The 22,913-nt window shown below is 39.8% G+C and overlaps 1 pseudogene; it reads left to right on the top strand.

Annotated features, from left to right (window-relative positions):
* On the top strand, nucleotides 4,975-5,239 carry LOC102185275 (annotated as a pseudogene).

Genomic DNA, 22,913 nt, shown 5'->3' with positions numbered 1-22,913 from the left:
CAACACTGTAAAGTAATTATCCTCCAACTAAAAATGAAAATGAAAAAAAAAAGACAAATATATTATCCAAGATCACTCAGAGATAAATTGAAGTAGCAGAAAGTTAAGAGGGTTTCAAATGGTAAAATGACAAGGCTGAAGTGGGAGTAACAAAGGTAAGCTGATTCGAAGAGGAGGGTCTCAGAAACAGTCCTGTTGGGTCCATACAAGGGGGAAGGCTGCACAGACAGAGATCATGGTAGGATGCTGTGATCCTGGTGAGCAAGGCTTGGGGTGAAGGGATGAGCAATACAACACAGGAGAGTGCATTCTAGAATGGGGTTTGAGGGCATATTGGTTCAGATAAGGCACACAGGACTAAACAGAGCAAGATGGGCTTGAAAAAAGTTCAACACAATGAGCAAGTAAGAGCACCCCCCAGGTGAGCCTCATCCCAGGAGATAAAACACCACCCTGGAGCCTGTGACAAAGGAGTGTCTGGAAATAAAGCTGTGACTGCTTTAATCTGAGGGAAGGAGTACCCTTGTGGCATTTCTCACTTGTACTTGGTTATTTCACCTACATTTTCTTCCCTTTGGGCCAAGATCAGCTATGTGCTTGTGCCCACCCTTGCAGCCAACATCTACATTAGGCAGAGAAAGCACAGTGCCCAGGGTCTAAGATACTTTCAGTGGTGCATGAAAATATTTTCATTTTCATTACTTTTCAAATTGGAAGAGAAAAATAACATAAAAATAATGAATACATAAAAATGAATCCACCCCACGTTGTACACATCTTTATATCAACACAGTCCTAAACTATGATTATCAATGTGGAGGAAGGGGTCTTTGAAGGCAAAAGTCCTCAGCTTAGTGAGGGAATTACTTTCTAGATAAAGCACCAAAGTCATAATGCAGTCCTGCCAATCATGTGGGGTGGAATCAGTGAACAAGAAATGCTAAAAAAGACTTGGGAAAAGCCCAGAACACGAGGGACCTATGTTTGGAAAAGAAATCTCTCTTTGGGGTGAGGACAAAGAAGATGCCAGATTCTGCCCACATACCCCGCCCCCCCAGCCCCACCCGCCACCTCAGCAAGGGTACAGCTTTGTATCCACCCACATTAATTACACCTATGGGACCCATTCAGTCATTTTCATGCAACATCGAAGATGACCCAAGCACTTTGGCATCTTTGTTTCTATCATTTGCTCAAGCTCTTCCTCATGTTCGGCCTATGAAATACCTAGCTCATTGATACTGCCTTAAAATGTTTTTTAAAATGACAGCATCAATTTTCCTTGTTTTGAGCTCTTGAATCATTCATTTAGAAGAATGGAATTTTCATGCTACAACCTAAATAAGGCCTATACCTCTATTCTTACAAAATATTAGGATCAATTAAGAAGAACTCTTATCACTGAAATCTTTTGAACAAGTAAGAAAGACAAGGAGTTGCTCTTCCTTCTTATTTTGCACTGAACACAATCCATTGGGGTTTATAAATACACTTTATCAAATCCCTCTGTGCAAGTAGTCCTGAGTGTTTCCCCCACCAACCCTGCACCATGAGAGAATGAATAAATGAATATCTAAGAGGGCCCGCACAATACCCACGAGATAATCGGCATGCTGCGAGTGTCTGAAGATATCGTGTATGATAGACACCAAGGAGTGACCCTGTGCGTTTTACTCCTGAATTACTGGTTGGCAGAAATGGCTGAGCAATACAAACAGATCCAAGGAGGATACAACAGATAAACTCAGAAAACCGGTGGGCATGATTAGTAGATGGCAGAAATATATTTCTGTCCCCTGCCACCCCCACAGATTTACGCAGGACACAGTTTCTGATTTCCTTTGTTTTTCAATCTCAGTCTATTCTAGCTCCAGTGACTGACTACAAATGGCCACACTGTTTACAGAAGGCTGGGGTGTCCATTGTTGAAGGAAGATGGAATCGAGCAAGTCCACCTCCCACTCCAGAAGTCTGGTTCCCAGCTCGGTGGAGGCTCTTGGGGTTCCAGCCTCCTAGGGAGTCAGTGAAGACCACCGGAGGTGATCTCTAAATCCAATCTCTGGGAGACCAGCTTGCAGCGGCCTTGCAAGCAGAAGGAGACAGAGGGAGCGTCCCCACAACAGCCACACTGAAAATAATTCTGATCCACCAACACCAACTAAACTATGAGAACGGTCTTGTAAGCAAGGTCTGCTTTAATAGAAACATAAGTATTATGCATTGCAGTCTATTATAAATTGGTTGTAATTTTCTCCTGACACTTTCTGAATTAGTTAGTATACAAAAATAATAATAATAATAATAACAAATGCCACAAAGCAAAAAAAAAAGCAAACTCAATGTCTGAAGGTTAATGATTGCTCATGAAAGCCACAGAAATAAATTATCTGCCTAGGGACACTGTCACATGATCAGCACAAAAGCAGCAAGAGCCAAAAATGTTTATGTAGAGGGAAAAAACACTGTCAGCGTCACAGAACCCTTCCCCCCACAGCTAAATTCGAGTCCTGAGCCAGCCAGCTGCTCCTGACTGCTTACATTAAACTAATTTGTGCTGCTACATTGCAGCTGCTTAATTTTTAGGCTGAACTTTATCACCAATAAGTGTTACAATAACAAGCGATATGATGGTATCTCTGAAGAAATATCCATCAACCTCCAAACAATGACAGCTTCAGGAGAGGAGACTGCAGAAAAACAAATTTAAAAAAAAAAAAAGACAGAAAAGAAAATCACCCCCACACTGCCTCTTTAAAGGGGGGGAGGGGCGAACTTTTAGTGGGAAAGGCTTTAAAACGCTGCTTTGTTCCAAAGGCCATTCTGAAATGAAGAAGGGGGATGATTGAAAAGGTTAGCGAGCAGGGGAGGAGTTAACAAGTAAGATGTGCTTTTGCTAAGAGAGGGTGATTTGCAAGGTGAGAGCCTGAGATGGGAGAAGGCAATTTTGCTACAACAATGCATCCAGCCCCTCTCTTTCTCTTGCTCACTGCCCCCCTCACTCCCTACCCCAAACCTTATGCCAACCTAACCTGGAGCTTAAGCCGTGATTCCAGACTTGTTCTCAACATTCTCCTCTGGCCAGCCCGGCCCTGGAGCTGACAGTATTACTTGTTGTTCCCCAGGTCTTCCTGTGTTGTTTTCCTAGCCCAGTGTAAATGCAGAAACTCTTCTTTGGACAGAAACAGACACTGACCTGAACTGGTTTCAATTCCTGCCAAATATGCAGGCACTGTTTTTGCTACATTTTGGAATTTGGCTTACACCCTACATCAGGCATTTATTTGTACTCAGAACTAGAATAGAGACCTAACTACTTAAAACAAAAAAGATTTTTTTTTAAGCATTAGGAATGCACTGAAACTTTTCCACTATTAATTCATCTGAATATGATGAATGTTTTTTAGTTGAGCTATCTCATTACCCTCTCCTGTTTACTATGTGTGTGGGGGGGGAGGTGGGGGTGGAAGGGTAAAGGTTGTGGGGGACAATTCAGCTTCACCCTGCTCAGTAATTACAAAAACAATTCCTTTGAAAGCCGGGGAAGAACACTCATGTCAGCTATTTACAGCATTTTTTAAATTCTGTGGTTTTCAGAATTAAGGTTCAAAGTGAGTGTCACTAATGTTGAGTAATAAAGTAGTTTTCCTTGCACAAAGATACTCTAAATTTAAAGAGAGATGTTTACGCTGGAATAATTTTTTCTGGCAGGAAAGAGGGGCGGGGGGAGATTTAGACCCGCCCCTGTTTTTTTCAACTCCATGACACCTTTACACCTCGTGGTCCCAGCCCAGCCCTAGCAGTATTTTCTTTTTTCAGGCGGCTGATAAATCACACTATGGAGCTGACTCAGAATGCCACAGGGGCAGGGCCTTGTTTCCATGGGTTTCTGTTGATGTCCCCCGACTGTGGCTCGGTGAGTGTGTTTGTGAGAGCTCTCTAAGGGACAATCCCAGAGGATGTGGATATGGAAGGAGTCCCTAGGGCCCGTCAGGATGGCTCAGCCCCTGTGCCAAGTGGGTCACTGTTGTGCAACTCCAGGCTTTCTCTCCACCCAGGGCTCAGCGGGACGTCTCTGTCTGCTGTTGGCAAGGCTTTAAGACTGCTGGGAACTCAGACACAAGCATCCTGGGGCCTGGAGGTGTGGCAGGGTGTAACTTGAATGAGGGTAACTTTCTAAAAGGCGCCTAACCATAGGCAGCCTGGGAAGGCATTAAGATGGGAGAATAATGGAAGGGAGGATCTTTGAACAGCCACTCGATTTTCTTAATTCTGGAGTCCTCTGCTTCCTTTGGTTGCCCTTGAACAGAGTACAAGGTCTTCTTACAGTTGGAGGCCAGTTATTGTTCAGTTGCTAAGTCATGTCTGACTCTTCGTGACCCCATGGACTGCAGACACCAGGTTTCCTTGTTCTTCACTATGTTCCAGAATTTGCTCAAACTCATGTCCATTGAGTCGATGATGCCATCCAACCATCTCATCCTCTGTCATCCCCTTCTCTTCCTGCCCTCAATCTTTCCCAGCATCAGGGTCTTTTCCAGTGAGTCAGCTCTTCACATCAGGTGGCCAAAGTATTGCAGCTTCCAGTGAATGTTCAGGGTTGATTTCCTGTAGGATTGAACGGTTTGGTTCCCTTGCTGTCCAAGGGATTCTCGAGATGGACATCCTGTCAAAACTTCAAGTGTGAAATGAGGAATTAATTTGATGGAATGTATCCATCTATCTCACCTATTTCTCCAGAGCTGGCCTGAACTGGTCTGACGAGGACACTTGAAGGCTAGTGAATGAGTTCATACATTTGGTGTGGAAGACAGAGCTAAAGATGTGGGTGCTGGTGTGTATGTGTGAATGTGTACACACACGTATGTGTGGGAAGCACATATGAATTCAGAAACAGTCGGTATCTGAGGCTGTTTAATCCTGGACCTTGCAGGTTAGTTTTTCTCTCTGTTTGGACTTGAGGCCTCTGTCACAACCATGCCCCAGCAGATCATCAGTCAGGCCAAGAAGCATCATAGCTTGATCTCCCTTCTTATTTACTGGAGCAGGAGGTACTGGAGCAACATTGCACGTCTTGCACCTGGCCTTATTCAATCGCGATGTCAGGTGGGCCAAAAAGAATAACCCAGAACCCTGGAACCAGCTGGGTCCTAATGATCAATACAAGTTCTATTCAGTGAAGGTAGAGTACAGAAAACTGAATAAAGAAGGTCCAGACTTCTAAATGAAGCATTTCACTATAAAGCTGCTTAGAATGAAGGTCTCCCAGAAGCTGTCCACACAATTTTCCACTTAATCAGGAAATATCTCCCCTCTAAATGCATGAAATCATGTTGGTGTTTTCTGTTGGGGTATACACTGATTAATAAATAGTCTGAAACTTGAAAAAAAAAAAAAAGGAAACAGTCGGTATGAAGACATTCTTCTTCATTCTCAAGCCAGCCCCACGATGACAGAAAGAACTTGCTACCAGCCAGAAATGATGTCTCAGCATTGAGCAGTTTGAATTGGCTACTTTCCTGAAAATCTCTAGAAACAAATCTTTTTCCATGTAGCCTTTTCCAGAACAGTGACAAATTAGCATAGACTCTGCAGATCCTGAATTAGGATCATAACTCAGGAATGTGGCTACATTTACCCCTGTGAGCTCCATAAGCATTGAGGCCTTATAGCTGCAGATTCCCTCAGTTGTCTCTGAACTTCCCTCAATCTAACTTTGCTTTTAAGCTAGAAATTATGCCTTTCTGGCTTCTAATTGTCAGAGAAGTGAAAACAGTTAATGAGGTAGGTTGTCATTTCCAATTCACAGCATTAATGTTTATCATCATCAGCTTGTGATGTATCATTTTTCACAAAGTGTGGAAAGCAATGTACATGACTAAGGAGTATAAGTGCTGTTCTGCATTTTTGCTTTCCTGTTGAGCGACTGAACTGAGCTGAACTGAACTGTGAGCACATAGGCCAAATTATAAAGTGACAAAAGTCAGATATCTAAGTATTCGTTCTTAGGATTATAAGTGACTTATCTCTAAAATTAAAACTGCTGTCACTATTAAAACTTTTTTAAATATTTCTTTTTGCCTGCACTGGGTCTTCATTGCTATGCATAGGCTTTCTCAAGTTGTGGCAAGTGGGCACTACTCTCTAGTTGTGTGCACGAGCTTCTTGTTGCAGTGACTTCTTTTGTTGCTCAGCATGGTCCCCAGGCACTTGGACTCAGTAATGTCAGCACTTAGGCTCAGTAGCTGTGGCTCGCGGGCTCCAGACTGCTGGTGTACAGGCTCGGTTGCCCCATCGCATGTGGGATCTTCCTGGACCAGGGATCGAACTGGTGTCCCTTGCATTGCAAGACAGATTCTTAACCAGTGGACCACTAGGGAAGTCCAACATTTTTATATAAGTTCATAATAAAATATTTTTGTTCTAAAATCATAAATTTCTTTACAGGTCATCAAAAGAGATGATGTACGTGAAAATGTCTTGCAAACAGTGGATGCTATTTAAACATAAAGGATATCCACATCTGTTTTCAAATTTTAACCATAATCTCTTCTTTTATTTGCAACAAAAGTAAAGAAAGGTAAATTGATCAGGTAAAATATTCCAGGAAACAGGACTCAAAGACAAGTCTTGCCACAGTTCTTCACTCAACCAGTATTTACTGTGTGTTTACGGTGTATACAGTGAGGGTATTGTGTGTTTATTGTGTATACTGATGTCATGGGACTTGAGAGGCACTTTGAATAACATTCTCCTGCTTCCTGGTGGTTCAGACTGTAAAGCGTCTGTCTATAATGCTGGAGACCCGGGTTCGATCCCTGGGTTGGGAAGATCCCCTGGAGAAGGAAATGGCAATCCACTCTAGGACTATTGCCTGGAAAATCCCATGGACAGAGGAGCCCGGTAGTCTACAGCCCATGGGGTCACAAAGACTCGGACACGACTGAGCAACTTCACTTCACTTCACTTTTCCTGCTTGAAATACGTATCCTCACTAGTGGAAAACATCCCCCCATTCAAACGCAAAGAGGTGAGACAACAGAGCAAGAAGCCAGTATCTCTGAAATCCCTCAGTTGGCATGTACTTGACTGTACTGAATGGTAAACGATGGGAAAGATTTGGATAGAGATGCCTGATGGCTCAGACTGTAAAGAATCGGCCTGCAGTGCAGGAGACCTGGGTTCGGTCCCTGGATCAGGAAGATTCCCTGGAGGAGGGAATGACTACCCACTCCAGTATTCTTGCCTGGAGAATTCTATAACAGAGGAGGCTGGCGGGCTACAGTCCATGAGGTCACAAAGTCAGACATGACTGAGCACGCACACACACCTATAGGGAGAGCCCACCTGTCCAATAGGCACGCTTGGCCCTATGCCCAGAGCCCAGGATACTTTTAAGTACCTATGAAAATGTTCCAATTTCTTTTAAAATCAGGAGACAAAGGAAACTGTTAAGCCAAAGAATGTTTCAATTTATAATATTAATACATATCATCTTTGTATTAACAAAATCATAAAATAATTTTTAACATTTCTTTTAAGGGAGGAACAGTTCATGAAGGCAAAATTGCTTGTATTAGTTTCCTGCTGCTGTTGTAATAAATTAGGACAAACTTGATATCATTATCTTACAGTTCTGGTGGTCAGAAGAACAAAATGAATTTCATGAGGCTGGACACATGGGGGCTTGTTCCCCATAGAGAGGAAAAATTGAGGGCCCTACATCAACTGAGAGCCTGGCAAGAGCCCCATTGAAGTGAGAGGCCAATCTTATTGGGAACCTCTGGGACTGCACCATCTGATACAAGGGTATGGAAGATCCCTACCACCTTCTGCATGTGAATACATACTGATCCCACCAGCTCATTCACTTTAGAATAAAGTTTCTAAAGCCAATGCTCATAGCCAGAGGCAAACAGAACTTTGTTCTCTAAGGTCCCAGCAGTGTATTCTTAAAATGACCTTTAAGAATCTAAGGGACACATTTTCAGGACTGGAATTATAATTACAAGAAGAATGTGCAAGGCAGCTATTTCTGGTACCATGATGGATAGGATAGTGATGTTTATGAAAACAAACGAGTTGAGCAATGTTCCAGCAGACTTCATCCTGCCAGGGAAGACCATTGGGCCAACAGGACCCACGGTTTCCTTTACTAAGAGGGATTTGTCTCCCGATAATATTATGTAATTGACTCACATCTCCTCATTTTTCGTTTAACAAACCCAGACACAGCTCCAGAGATGCCAAGTCCACACATATTTCATTTTTTTTAATCAGATATTTAACACAAGGAGACACATTTGCAGTCTACAGTTTAAACAACAGTCTAGGAAACTTTTGTGATTGTAGGATCTAATTTCAGCTTTCCTGTAATCCATTCCTCTGTATTACCATCTGTAAAATGGATATAGCAGTAATAAACCAAGTCATGAAATTATTTATAGGAATAACCACTGATGGGGATTGTATAGCACTTTACACATATAAAATCCTAAATAGTCCAAGCAATAAAAAGTAACATTTCCCAGTGATATCTCCATGAAAGCTAGTTTTTTTCTGAACAGGTATAAATTTTCCACAGAGATGCCTAAACTACAGTACTGCACACATAGATGTGAAATATAATCCTGATAGAAAAACAGAGCTGTGTAATGAAATCTGAATTTGAATGTTGGAATTTTATCTCAATACATCTAGCAATCTTCTTTTTGTTGTTGTTGTTTTTATTGCATATTGCATTTTGGTTTTCTTCCCATCATGAGAGGAAAATAAAAATCACAGAAACTATTTTACAGACAGGCCTACCAAATACTTTCTGAGTCTCTTAGTGAAAGACCAGGTCTTCAGAAAACTTCTCCAAGGGAAAATTCTTTGAAGTGTTTTACAGCCATTTGATTTTGATTATTTGCATTATTCTAAAATATCTTCATTCTCTAAAGCCTGGTAATAGTAAGTATTGTAGGAGACACTTTGATAAATAAGAGAAAACTAAAAAGTAATAGTAAAAAAAAATTCCTCACTGAAGAGAACTGACATGGGGAAGGGATGGTTAAAATAAAAAATGGAAATGGAAATTTGGTGCTGCTTTATTTTTAAGAAAAGAAAATAATTCCCCACCACTGATAAACAATTTTTATAAAAACAAGGTTTAAAAACAGTAAAAGAGCAAAATCATGAAGGTTGAGGCATTAAGTGGGATTTCTACAGAGAAATTACATAACAACACTTTGGAAAGAAGATTTAGGTGAAACTAGAATAGTGACATCCTGAATACTGTTTGGCCACAGACAGTAGAAATTTCTCCCTTTGTAGTGCCTTTCACCTCATCTCTGCAGGACAGAATAGGGAACAGAGTAAACTCTGAACAGCAGAAAACTATATCCAACTTGCAACAGGAAAAAAAGAAACCATGAGTGTTGTATCATTCCAAAATATTCTTGGACATTCCCTAGATTTTTTTTTTTTTTTTCCATCTTGCTGCTATACTTGCCCAACCATGCTGGGGTGTTATGCTATTTTAGACAAGAGTTAACAGGTCTTTTATATACACACATTTCCACATTCCAATGAGACCTATTATATCCTTTTCCTCCCCCCACCACCCCCCCCACACACACACACAACGCACACTCACCACTCTCTCTCCTCCTCCATTCACACAGTACCCTCTCCATCCACTCATTTTTCCTTGTTGTTTAACACTTCCCAATGACTGAATGTTTCCAAAGCCATGCAAACCCACAGGACTGAGAAAGGTTTCCATCACATGACATGGTTGACTCTGCAGTCAGAAAGCAGGTAAAACAGCAAATGGCAGGGAAAGAAAGGGCTTAGACTGGGCTGATAATTAAGTGAGGGGGTGGGAACAGGCCTCCAGGAATACTGTAGCACCTTTCTACTCACCCTGTTTCCTGTAGACCAACAGCATCAGCTGGGATCTTGTCAGAAATGCAGAAACTTAGGGCTCACTTGGATTCAAATCTATTTAATCAGACTCTGCATTTTAACAAGACCCCTAGATGAGTCAGAGACACTAAGGATAGAGAAACACTTCCTTGGGTCAGTCTCTTGCCACCAGAAAACTAAAGAGAGTAGTCAAAAACATAAACATTTATATCCAATAACGGAACAAAATTATAATATCCCTTGATATTTCGAGAACTATTAGGCTTCGCAACCAAGATGCAGTAAGCTCCTCCTGCTCTCATCTACTATTCTTCTCATTATTTAGGAGGATTCTCTGTGCTTGACATGCAGATTCCCTCAGTCAGCCCAATGACTTCATGGCAATGCAAGGAAACTACAGTCTAAAATCTGGGCTTTGGAACAGAGACCTAAGGCCCCACTCCACCTGCCCAGACAATTAACACTGTGATGGGCACTCCACCCTCCGCTCCCAGTGAAATCTGCTCCCAAAGAGGGGAATGTAGTGTTACCCCTTGCAGAGTCATTTTCATTCAACTCAAGAGAAATTACTGAATATACAGTATTTGGTAAAGAAGATGCAAGTTTATTTTTTCCTTTTTAGGCTAAGTTGCATTGGAGGATGTTCAGGAATCCCTATACCACACCTGATTGTCATCAGCCCTCTTTATAAGACCAGTCCTGATCTCACTACAGAGGAGAAGGTTGAGGGGAGAGGTTTAGAGTCACTTGGGGTTCTATAGAAAAGTGCCTTCTAGACCTTTGAAGTTATGGAAAAAAAAAAAAAAAAACAAGTGAAGAACGAGGGCAGAGTTATGCAGTCACCTAAATCAAAGAGAGAATTGCTCTAGGAAAGATTAGCCTGTCTGAAAAGGGGTTCATTGCACGGAAGCCTAGTAAAGGAAGAGTCCCAGAGAGCAACAGTGGCAGAGTCCATCCAAGCAATCTGGGACAGGTATTCTCCACCATCAGATTCTGAGTGTGAGCATTTCCAGTCCCACTGAAAATCCATCCTTATGGTGAAGTTGGATGCAAAATGTGTGGCCACAGACTACTTCTGGTCCCATTCACATAGTTATTCCTATTATAGTTTGAATGTTTCAGGCTAACTTACCCTGATGCTGCTAGCGATCCAATTTCTCTAAATCCTATGTTTCAGATTCTGCCCCACAAAAAAAAATTTTTAATAAAGTAATACTTGACTTTCCTTAAGGCTTGATCACAACAAGGAAAGAAGGAATCACTATTCAGGTTCTTAATGCCAAACTTCTCATAATGAATGGATGGTTTGACTTTCTAAAACATATATCAATCTTAAAACCTGGGTTAACATGAGTCTTCCCGTAAGAAAGTGACAACTTCCAACACCATGACACACCAATAACAGGCATTCTTGGGAAACATGAATCATATGTTTATGCTCCTTCCCTGGTGGCTCAGCTAGTAAAGAATCTGTCTGCAATGTGGGAGACCCGGCTTCAATCCCTGAGTTGGGAAGATCCTCTGGAGAAGGGAATGGCAACCCACTCTAGTATTCTTGCCTGGAGAATTCCATGGACAGAAGAGCCTGGTGGGCTACAGTCCATGGGGCTGCAAAGAGTTGGACAGCACTAAGCGACTAGTACACACTCCTACTACAGTACTAAATAGAAAGTCACCAGCCAACTAACCCCCACCCCCAAGAAAAGACTCGTTAAAACCAGAGATGAAGTTATATTATGTCTGGAGTTGTCTTTAAAATAATCCAATGCCATTCAAGTTGAGAGGAAAGGGAATATATAGACCAAGACTGGTCATGAGTTAACAATTGTCAGAGCTGGGTGAATTGCACTTGGAATTATTGTTCTGTTTCTAATTTCCACAATTTAAAAAAAGGAATTTTTTCCAAATACCAGGAATGATAATTGAAGATTGAACGTAACTTCTTGCTCTGAGCCTGTATATTTGACCTAACTTCTTGCTCCAGACAAGTCAGATTTCTAAGGATGGGGCAGGAAACAAAGTAAATACAGTTTTATCTTTGAATTTGCCAACAGTCTCAAACTATCATTCTTTGCTTAAGGCGGTTTTTGTCATTCCAATTAATCCAACATCATTCAACACATTCATTAACATTATATTTACTACATCTTCCAAATCATAATTAATAGAAATAAGACCAAGTATTTTATGATGGTATAAATCACTGGGAGAATCTTCTCAATTAAATAGTTGATGAAAAGCAATAAATGATAATAATTCTGCAAATTCACCTCAAGATGATCCTCAAAAGATCCATAAGGTGCATTCACTTAATTTAAATGCCTACATAGCACATTGAAATGTCTCCAATATTTCAAAAGCCAAAGTTAGAAAAAGAAAATATAATGGTAGTTATGTCTAATTTGGCTTTTAATTTATTGGTAGGGAAAAGGTTTTTCATGAGAAATGCTTTTAAATATATCCTCCAAGTCTCTTAGTTTGCCATTTAGAGACAAATCAGAAAAAAAAAAAAAAAGCTTTTTTAAACATTGAAAAATTTAGTATAATGATAAAAATTCCTAATATCAAGTAAGAAATAATTAATCCTATACGTCAATCCACACTGATATTCTTACCCAAATATATCTGAATAAATAGTATATAAAGTAATTCACATGACTAAATATGTCTAAAAACATTTCATATAAAACTTGACTACTGTATGAATAGAATATATTTTTTTCTTTTATTATACCGTTTGTTCAGGTCATTTGCCTGTTTGTTCTCAGAACCATTCCTGATTTTTCCTAATCAGCACTGTATTTCAAAGGACAAACTCTATAAACTACATTTCCCAGGACCCCTCTCAGAAAGACTTCCGGTTAGGTTTGGCCAATGGGAGGCACTAGTGGGAGACTGAGGGTTGGGAGAGAAAAGCCATAGTATTTCTTCTCTTTCCCTTTGGGGTACCCTAGACCAGAGAGTCTCTTCCCTTTGTGGCTCTAGTCCCTGATGGATAGCCCCACCCTTTGCCTCTGAGCACCAGTTTCTACCCAAGTGGTGCTGGCCTCAGGCCCAGATGACACTGTTTTCTGCCTTGGTTCCTCCAGCTCTAAAGCTGACAGGATTCTTGCTATTGCTAACCTCTGGTTGCCTTCCTTCCTTGTCTGACTTTCAAGCACTGCTAACACCTTTTTGGATGGCATCACTGACTCGATGGATGTGAGTCTGAGTGAACTCCGGGAGTTGGTGATGGACAGGGAGGCCTGGCGTGCTGCGATTCATGGGGTCGCAAAGAGTCGGACACGACTGAGCGACTGAACTGAACTGAACACCTTTTGTAATTATTTCCCCATGATAAATGTGTTTATTGATATAAATATGCCTTAAATTCTGTTTTCCTGACTGGATCTTATCTAATATACTCTTCATCTTTAATTTTGCAATTTTATAGTCTTTTTAAAAAGGCTATTATGTGTATTGGCATAATTTTTATCCTTACAAAATGATTCTGTTTATTGTTTATGATCAATTGCTTCTTAAGTGGTTGCAAGTATTCTTACCAGAAATCCTATTATTTTGCTAAATACTGGGGAAAAGCAGTTTCCAAACACTTATAAGAGACTTTTAATTTTAAAAATTGGTATTAATGTTGTCCTGTGTTACCCCAGAGGTTTGGTCAATAATTACATAATAATTTCTTAATACATATGAAATACTAAAAATAAAAATTTTTAAACTGTGAGCCCTCCCTGAAAAGGAACTTACCACCTTAGTACAGAACATTGGACATACTCATTGAAAAAGGCTATAGGACATTCATAAACATATGTTTGCATTATAACATAATATCTACATATGCCTTCACTTGCTTGTATAATAGATGCATTCCTAAAATATTGAATGTAAATCAAGTCAAACATAATTTTGTTCAGTAATGCAAAATGTAAACAATATTGAGGTTTATAAAAGACCATCATTCTACCTCTTTCCTCCTTCAATTCTCTCCCAGCTTTGCTAACTGTATTCCCCAGAGATGGGTATTGTTAGCAATTTGGTGCCTATTCATCCAGACACTTTTCAATACATATATTAACTGTTTCATTTACTCAACAAATATTTATAAGCACCTACCACAGACCAGGCACTTTCTAAGCATAAGGGATATTACAGAGGAAGAAAGAGATCAAGCTGCTCCATGAAGTTTGTATTCTGACAGGGAGACACAACAAACAAATAAAGACATAAATACCTGTATACGGGAAGTAATAGAAGCTAAGAAGGAAAATAAAGCAGAGTAATGGACAGAGACGATGGGGAAAAGAGGAGAGGTTTTCAGCTTTAGTACTTTCTCAGAAGTATGTTACTCTACAGATTTTAGGGAGTTTAGACACAAATGTTTAAATGGTTGACAGCTGCCTCTTTCAATCTGTATAGTAGGAAAATGATCTAGGTAATCTCTTGAGGTTCCTTTCTTCCCCATCACTTTGCTATCAACAACTTCACAATTAACCACATAATTAACAACTCTATTTTTATAATTTCTTTAAATTTTAATATTCATAATACCCTAACAATTTCATGATCCTTAGCCCCTCATTCTCTTTCTATTCTAACAAACAGATTCTTTCTCTGTTCCCCAGCCCACCAGCCTCACAAATTACTGATTTGGGTCACATAGGCATTTAATGTAGAAATAAATCAATAATATTTTTATACTGGGAAAGCTATGCAACTTGTCTGACAGTATCACTATACACTTCTCAGATTCTCAGAGTGCCTGATATGCCCAGAACTTCCTGCAGAAAGCTTCTTATATATCAAATGCTAGGTATCATCACAACCTGACCATAAATTAGTAGGCAGAAGTCAGTTCCTGAGTCAAGGGCAACTGGCTCCAGACTGGCCATCAGCTCATGCAGGACCAACACTGAACATCTGCCCTAACCAGGTGCCTTAAACTAGGTCCCACTGGATACTCTCTCACAGGGAATGTAAATCTGAGGCTTGCAACTATGTTAGCAAACACAGAGCACTATGGAAATAAACATACAGTCGATGTCATGAAGCAGTGGAAGCAGACTGTAGTAAGAAGGTGTGCTATCAAGAATTGATGTGAACGGGAATAAAAAGAATAAACATGGAGAGGGAATTGAACTGTGGAGAAAAATCAGGCAGAGGAGAGTTGTTCCAAGGACAGCCTCCTCTAAGAGATGCTGTTGGGTCTCCAAGTGTCCTGCCAGCCTCCCTCAAGGATCACTGTATCCCAAATGCCTGGAATTTTCTGGCCTGTGAGTGATAATCTTGGGCCCTACTTACTTTGCCAGGGTTTATTCTTATTTAAAAACATGTTAACTGAAGTCACCTGAAAATAAGTCTTGGGATTAAAGCAAAATTAAAACTGCATTGAAGGAAGTTGGCCAACATCATTTATGCACCCAGATGAACTTTTCTGCATGACTGGTGAGGTCATTTATCAATAACACATTCCAAAGCTTCGTTGTATGCAGAGCACACTGGAAAATATCGATGACATGGCCCACAGGGACATTATGACCCAATGAAAGGGAGAAGTATAAGTACTGACACTAACGCTCTGGACAGATTTATAGGAGGTTTAGCACAAGCAATTGCATCACTGCAATATATGTAGTCATGATGAAGACTGTAGACTGGGTCGACACTGTGAGGGTTCGGTTCCCAGCTCCCCAACTTAGAAGTTGTTTTACTCTGGGTAAATTACAGTCATTTTTTCTATGCCCAACTGCTTTCATTGGTAAAACAGAGACACCTAGACAGAGTGGTGTGGGGATTAAATGAATTAATATGTGTAAGATGCTTATTGCTACACCAGTATTTATAGCTCATGACAGTGGAAGAAATGGGCTGCACGAGTACAAATCTTGAAAATAGTAAAAAGAAAAAACATTGTTTCGATTATATATTTATCTTTTATACATGCTAGTGTTTAAATATGCACAAAGGCTATAAGCACCACAAGACTATAAGCTCTGGGAAGGCAGGGACTGTGTTTAAGTTACCATTTCTCTCTCACAACTGTAACAGTTTTTAGCGCAAAATGGGTTCAGTTCAGTTCAGTTCAGTCGCTCAGTCGTGTCCGACTCTTTGCGACCCCACGAATTGCGTCACGCCAGGCCTCCCTGTCCATCACCATCTCCTGGAGTTCACTCAGACTCACGTCCATCGAGTCTGTGATGCAAAATGGGTAATTGATAGTATTTGTTATATCCTGATGAAAGTGAAAGAGGAGAGTGAAAAAGTTGGCTTAAAGCTCAACATTCAGAAAACGAAGATCATGGCATCTGGTCCCATCACTTCATGGGAAATAGATGGGGAAACAGCAGAAACAGTGTCAGACTTTATTTTGGGGGCTCCAAAATCACTGCAGATGGTGATTGCAGCCATGAAATTACAAGACACTTGCTCCTTGGGAGAAAAGTTATGACTAACCTAGATAGCATATTGAAAAGCAGAGACATTACTTTGCCAACAAAGGTCTGTCTAGTCAAGGCTATGGTTTTCCCAGTGGTCATGTACGGATGTGAGAGTTGGACTGTGAAGAAAGCTGAGCACCAAAGAACTGATGCTTTTGAACTGTGGTGTTGGAGAAGACTCTTGAGAGTCCCTTGGACTGCAAGGAGATTCAACCAGTCCATTCTGAAGGAGATCAGCCCTGGGATTTCTTTGGAAGGAATGATGCTAAAGCTGAAACTCCAGTACTTTGGCCACCTCATGCAAAGAATTGACTTATTAGAAAAGACTCTGATGCTGGGAGGGATTGGGGGCAGGAGGGAAGGGGACGACAGAGGATGAGATGGCTGGATGGCATCACTGACTTGATGGACGTGAGTTTGAGTGAACTCCGGGAGTTGGTGATGGACAGGGAGGCCTGGCGTGCTGCGATTCATGGGGTCGCAAAGAGTCGGACAAGACTGAGCGACTGAACTGAACTGAACTGAACTGATGGTCACTACACTCAATTAATAGTATAGTGCTGTCCCATTTTTCCTTTTCATCTTTTTAATATAGGTTTTATCTGTTTAACTTGCTGCTTCATATATCTGACATGTAAATTTCCTCAGCAACAGTACAAGGGGATTCAATCTTGCTGCGACCATATCGCTACTTGAGAAAGCATTTCTCCCACTTAGAAGTCTTGTCTATCTACTTTTTAAGAGCAAACAATTTACAACATCTATTCTCCATTCTAGATTCTGCCAGAGACAGACTAGGAAAATCCTGGAACACCCAGTACCCATTGTGTACCTGGGTTTCCCACAGATGGCCTCTGAATCCTGTTATAATTGATTTACTATGACTTGAGTCCAGACAGAGTAGTGTGGGAATTCTGAGTGGCATCCATAGATTTCTTTTTGCCACATCCTTTGCCCTGACTTTAAGAAGAAGCCAACCTTCTTTCCTCTGGCCTGTGCCACAGATGTCTTCCACATCAATACCATCTGGGATCCCAATGGAAATGATAGTTAAAATTTGTTGCATCTGTTATTGGACCTATCTTTGCAGTATGAGTAATGAAATTTGGCTTCCAAACTAATTCATTTTTATGCAGATAGCCCAAAATAACCTGTAATTAAAACACTAAAGGTAGACACAACTGGGAGATACATGATGAATGTCAGAAAAAGTTTTAGTTTTTTTTCAATAAAGAAGTCTGACAATTTTTTAAAAATATCAACTCTAAGAGATATTTATCTAAGTTAGTATCTAAGCTATTTATTTTCTAAGTTAATAGAAAATAAAATTATGGAAAGATAGCTTTTTATTGGTAGACCTGAAACTGTGGAAATGAATAGTGTTCGATAACCTGAAATATTATTACTCTTTCTAAAGCACTATTTTTATAATGGAATCGGGAGGTGACTATTGTTTTGCTACTATTTTAATTACTGTGAACATATGGGGTAAAGAGAGGGAACATAAAAATGATTGCAGTTAAAGTATACCTATAAGAGTCAATTAAATAAGGGATCATAAAAGTGATAATTCTATCACTCAAAATTGAAGATTATTTAATTTATATATTAAATTGGTAAGATTTTCAAATAATGTATTTTATATTAATTAAATGAGATATTGAGAGATTGCAGATAGCAAAAGAAAAAGTTTAATGGGCTTGATGTTTTGGTATTTATCAAAACTATATTCTTGTAATTTCTAAGTTGATATTGGCAATAAATAATAACTTCCAGCCCTAGAAGAAAACTTAATTATATTCTACTTAGTTTTGCATATTCTTTTCATGAATAAAAATCTGGTTTTCCAGTGGCCTCACGTATGACCAGTGGCAAGCTGGACCAGAGCCTTATTTCCCCTCCATCCAGGCTCTGAAGAGTCCACCACCCTTCAACTAACAGATTATGAAAAGTTTAACCAGTTAAAACTCTCTCAGAGTGAACTGTTCAAAAAACACGTGCATCATCATGTTTTCATCATAATGACTTTTCTAATGATGACTATTTATTCTGCTATAAGTGATAAAATAATCTTTGCTTTCAACAAAAATAATTTTGCAAAACAAAAATTTTAAAAAGTTATACTGGCTAGCTAAAACTATAAAGATTACTGAATAAAATATTCTTAGGGCCATTTCACATAGAAGAATCAAAAGTTCTATCCTGAGAAGTGAAAAAAAAACCAAAAATCAATTGCTATTCTAGAAAAACACATGTCAAGTCTTACCCCATTTTATTGGCTCCACCAGGTTATAAAGTAGGATTGATATTTCATTTAAGGAAGCTTATCAGTACGACTTATACAAGAGTATGGCCATATGTGGAAGGAAACATTGCTCTGGGATTAGGATGTCTGGATTTAATTCCAGGCTCTATCATTTCCTAAAAGTGTACCTAAAGCAACACGCTTAATCTCTTTCAGTCCCTCAGTTTCCTGAAAAGAGAGTATAATATCAACCTTAAAGGGTTGTTTGTATAGATTAAAAAGGTAGCATATAAAGTTCTTGGAGCTTCCTGGGCACATATGAAGTAGTCAATAAATAAATATTGGGTCACTATTATTGTTGTTATGATCAGTACTCTGTTTGTAGGTCACCAACAACAAATATCAGAGAAGGCTATGGCAACCCACTCCAGTACTCTTGCCTGGAAAATCCCATGGATGGAGGAGCCTGGTAGGCTGCAGTCCATGGGGTCGTTAAGAGTCGGACACGACTGAGCAACTTCACTTTCACTTTTCATTTTCCTGCATTGGAGAAGGAAATGGCAACCCACTCAGTGTTCTTGCCTGGAGAATCCCAGGGATGGGGGAGCCTGGTGGGCTGCCGCCTATGGGGTCGTACAGAGTTGAACACGACTGAAGCAACTTAGCACCAGCAGCAACAAAAACAAATATCCGTGGAATGTGAACATTTTAGAAGACACTGTGAGATGTTACAAAGGAATAATGATTCCTTAAGAATTGATGCTTTTGAACTGTGGTGTTGGAGAAGACTTGTGCAAGTCCCTTGGACTGCAAGGAGATCCAAACAGTCCATCCTAAAGGAGATCAGTCCTGGGTGTTCATTGGAAGGACTGATGCTGAAGCTGAAACTCCAATACTTTGGCCACCTCATACAAAGAGTTGACTCATTAGAAAAGACTCTGATGCTGGGAGGGATTGGGGGCAGGAGGAGAAGGGGACGACAAAGGATGAGATGGCTGGATGGCATCACCAACTCGACAGACGTGAGTCTGAGTGAACTCCGGGAGTTGGTGATGGACAGGGAGGCCTGGCGTGCTGATTCATGGGGTCGCAAAGAGTCGGACACGACTGAGCAACTGAACTGAACTGAACTGAAGAAGATACAATGCAGTAGAAGGGTGATAAAAACAAAAATATAAGTGGGTGATAAAGACTAACTGGGCTTCCCCTGTGGCTCGGTGGTGGTAAAGAATCTGCCTGCCATTGCAGGAGACACAGGTTCGATCCCTGATCTGGGAAGATCCCACATGCCACAGAGCAATTAAACCCATGTGCCACAGCGATGGAGCCTGTGCCCTAGAGCCCAGGAGCCACAACTGCTCAGCCCATGTGCCCTAGAGCCTGTGCTCTGCAACAAGGGAAGCCACTGCAATGAGAAGCCTGCGCATAGCAACAAGGAGTAGCCCCATCCTCACTGCAACTAGAGAAAAGATGGAGCAGCAGTGAAGACCCAACAGAGCCAAACATAAATAAAATTATTATTTTTTTAAAATAAGACATGAAGTGGAAATAAGAGGTACAGCTATATCATTTGCCAGTAGTGCTGTGGTCTGCTAATAATTTTCAAGAAATGCACTGAAAATTAATATAACTAATAAAATTTACTAATATAATTAAAAGTACCAAAAATCAGCAATTTTCTTAAGTAATATCATTAATAGAAGTACATGTAAGATAAAAAGTGTCTTTTCACAACTGCTATTTAAAAAAATAGAAATAACTTAGGAAAAAGTAGAACTTCTATGCAACTCCACCCACTGCCTCAAGGCCGTGGCGGTGGGGGCGGGAATAGGGAGGCGGTTGGGGGAAGAACCTACAACATTTTCATCAGGAGACAAAAGAGAACTTGAATAAAGGTTATATGCCACAGTCTTAGATGAGAGAGAGAATATTATAAAAATAACTACTTTTCATAGATGGATTATAATTTCCAGTCAATTATAATAAAGATACCAGTGAAATTTCCTCAAAGTTGGCAAGGTGATTATAATATCCTATGGAAGGATGACTGAAGAAAGATAAGGTCAGACTTCATTTGGATTAAAGAAAATAAGTCTTAAACATCTAAGCTAATGGACTGAGGGCAATGCATATACATATACATGAGAAAAGTATAGAAGGAAATTATCTTAAAAATATCTCAAACAGGTGATGAGACTCTGGATGGATTTAATTTTTTTGTTGTTCTTCTGTATTTGCCAAAATCTTTATAATAACTACTTACTGATTTCAGAATCAAAGGAAATACACGTTTTTAAAACAGGAAACAAAAAAATAAATAAATAGCTTGGGTTCTGGAAGCGAAGATGAACTCCAACAAAAATCATAATTTTGCCAGACTCAATAAAAATTAAATTGATACACTAAGAAACCACTTACAAGGAAGTAAGCACATATTTGCTATTAAATTCTATGAGACTACGCAACCACACAGGTATAATTTTTATTCTGTTAATTATTGACCAAAAAAAAATTTAATACCATATACTTAGACCTGGGACTCAAGAAGAAGAAAAGGGACTACAGATTAGGAAAACCTAGCAATTTTCCCATATAGAAGATGGCTTTTGAAGAGAAGATTGTATGTGGATAGTTGACAGAAAATTACTTGGGCATGTAACATGGCTGCCAGTGAGGATGAGTAGATTTTATGGATTCTGCCTAGCCTTGGGTCAAGATTACCAAGACTACTTACTCAATTTGGTTCCACTTTACTAGAATTGACGGGTCTCCTGTGAATTCGGCATACTATTAGATGCTGTGACTGTCACAAAAGCAGTGTAAAACATGGCCCTTGATCTCCAAGACCTTTCAATCTGATTGTGGAGGCAAGATAACACGTGAACAAGTTGAATACAAGACAAAAGAATAAATAGATTAAGTGCACATATGAGAGGTTCAGAGAAGAGCCATAATAGAAGGCCAATGAAGGATAAAATGAAAGGGCCAGAGGAGAGAGGAGAATGTTCATGCCCCAGAAAACATGTTGTGACTTGTAAATGTATCCTTGTAGCTTCCATCCCCTCTTTGATGTTGCATGAGAATCACAAATTCTATAGGCCAGCCACTCTGACTATAAGCCAGTCCTTAGAAATATTGCCCATCTCTTAAACAATAGCTTGGTTTCAGTTCACTTTTTAAAAACCATATCAAGGTTTAATCATGCCACTTTTCTCTGACAAAACCCTTACGTTTTCTAAATTCATGAAGCTGACATGTCAAGATGTTTTCCACTAAAGTCAATTTATCCAAGCTGTGATGAGACTTTAAAGAAACCTTGTTTTAAACAGCTTTGAATCAGATACAAAGAACCAGTGTGGGCAAGGATCCAACAGGAGAGCATACTTTTCACATAGACTGCTCTGGAGATCCTTGTCAACATCAGATTGCATCAAAATTTCAAAGGGATTTGGATTATTCAGTCTTCTTTGATTGGAATTCAGAAGCAACTGGAATTCAGGGTGAGATCTGAACAGATAAGGCCGTTGTTTTTGAAGGAATACCAAGGCCTTAAAAGTGGTCAGAGATCACTCTGATGGAGAGGGGTTCAAATTACAGAAGGAATTTAACCTAACACACACAGCGCATTGGCTCCACAGATAAACATGACACAGACCAGTCCTAGTAGATGACTAAATAAAATCACAGTACAACGCGCCACTGCAAGTTTTTCATTATGCTCTATGGGAACGAGATGCAAAGGAACTGGTGCCTTATTTTACAGGGAATTAATGGAGTCGTCCAAGATATTTCTAGCACATGATGAAATCTAACCTGGAGTTAGAATTTAAGCATTCCCCAGATGAAGATACTCGGTCTCACATTCTGTCCTTGTGTCAGGCAATAACACTGAACATAAAACGCACTCAAAGCGCACTTCAGATTCTTTGGTAGAATTTCTTTGACACCTGTTAAATTTTAAAGAGCTCTGTGAAAAAGCATTTTCTTAACTATTCAACTGGCTCTTGATTCATTTATGTGCATAGAAATGCTCTGAAAGCTTAAAATTGAAAGTATTCTCCTTACTACCATTTTTCCTCCAGTGTGCATTCTCACTCTTCCCTGATATGGGCCTGCTCATAAGTGGACAGCCTTATTTGAAATGTTTATGGGCCAGAATCATGCAGATTTGATACTGCTGTCCTGAACTTTACTGTCAATTATTTTGATGAGCAAATATAATTGAACCACTGTGTGCTTTCATGATAAATTTCATCCAAAATCCATGATAATTTAAACCCCCATTCTGAATAGATGAAACCAAATCTTAGCACTATGTCTCATTTATA

This window comes from Capra hircus, chromosome 9 (genome assembly GCF_001704415.2).
Source record: "Capra hircus breed San Clemente chromosome 9, ASM170441v1, whole genome shotgun sequence".
Classification (NCBI taxonomy): domain Eukaryota; kingdom Metazoa; phylum Chordata; class Mammalia; order Artiodactyla; family Bovidae; genus Capra; species Capra hircus.
Note: the sequence above shows the minus strand (reverse complement) of the source record. Positions and strands in the feature narration are given on the sequence as shown.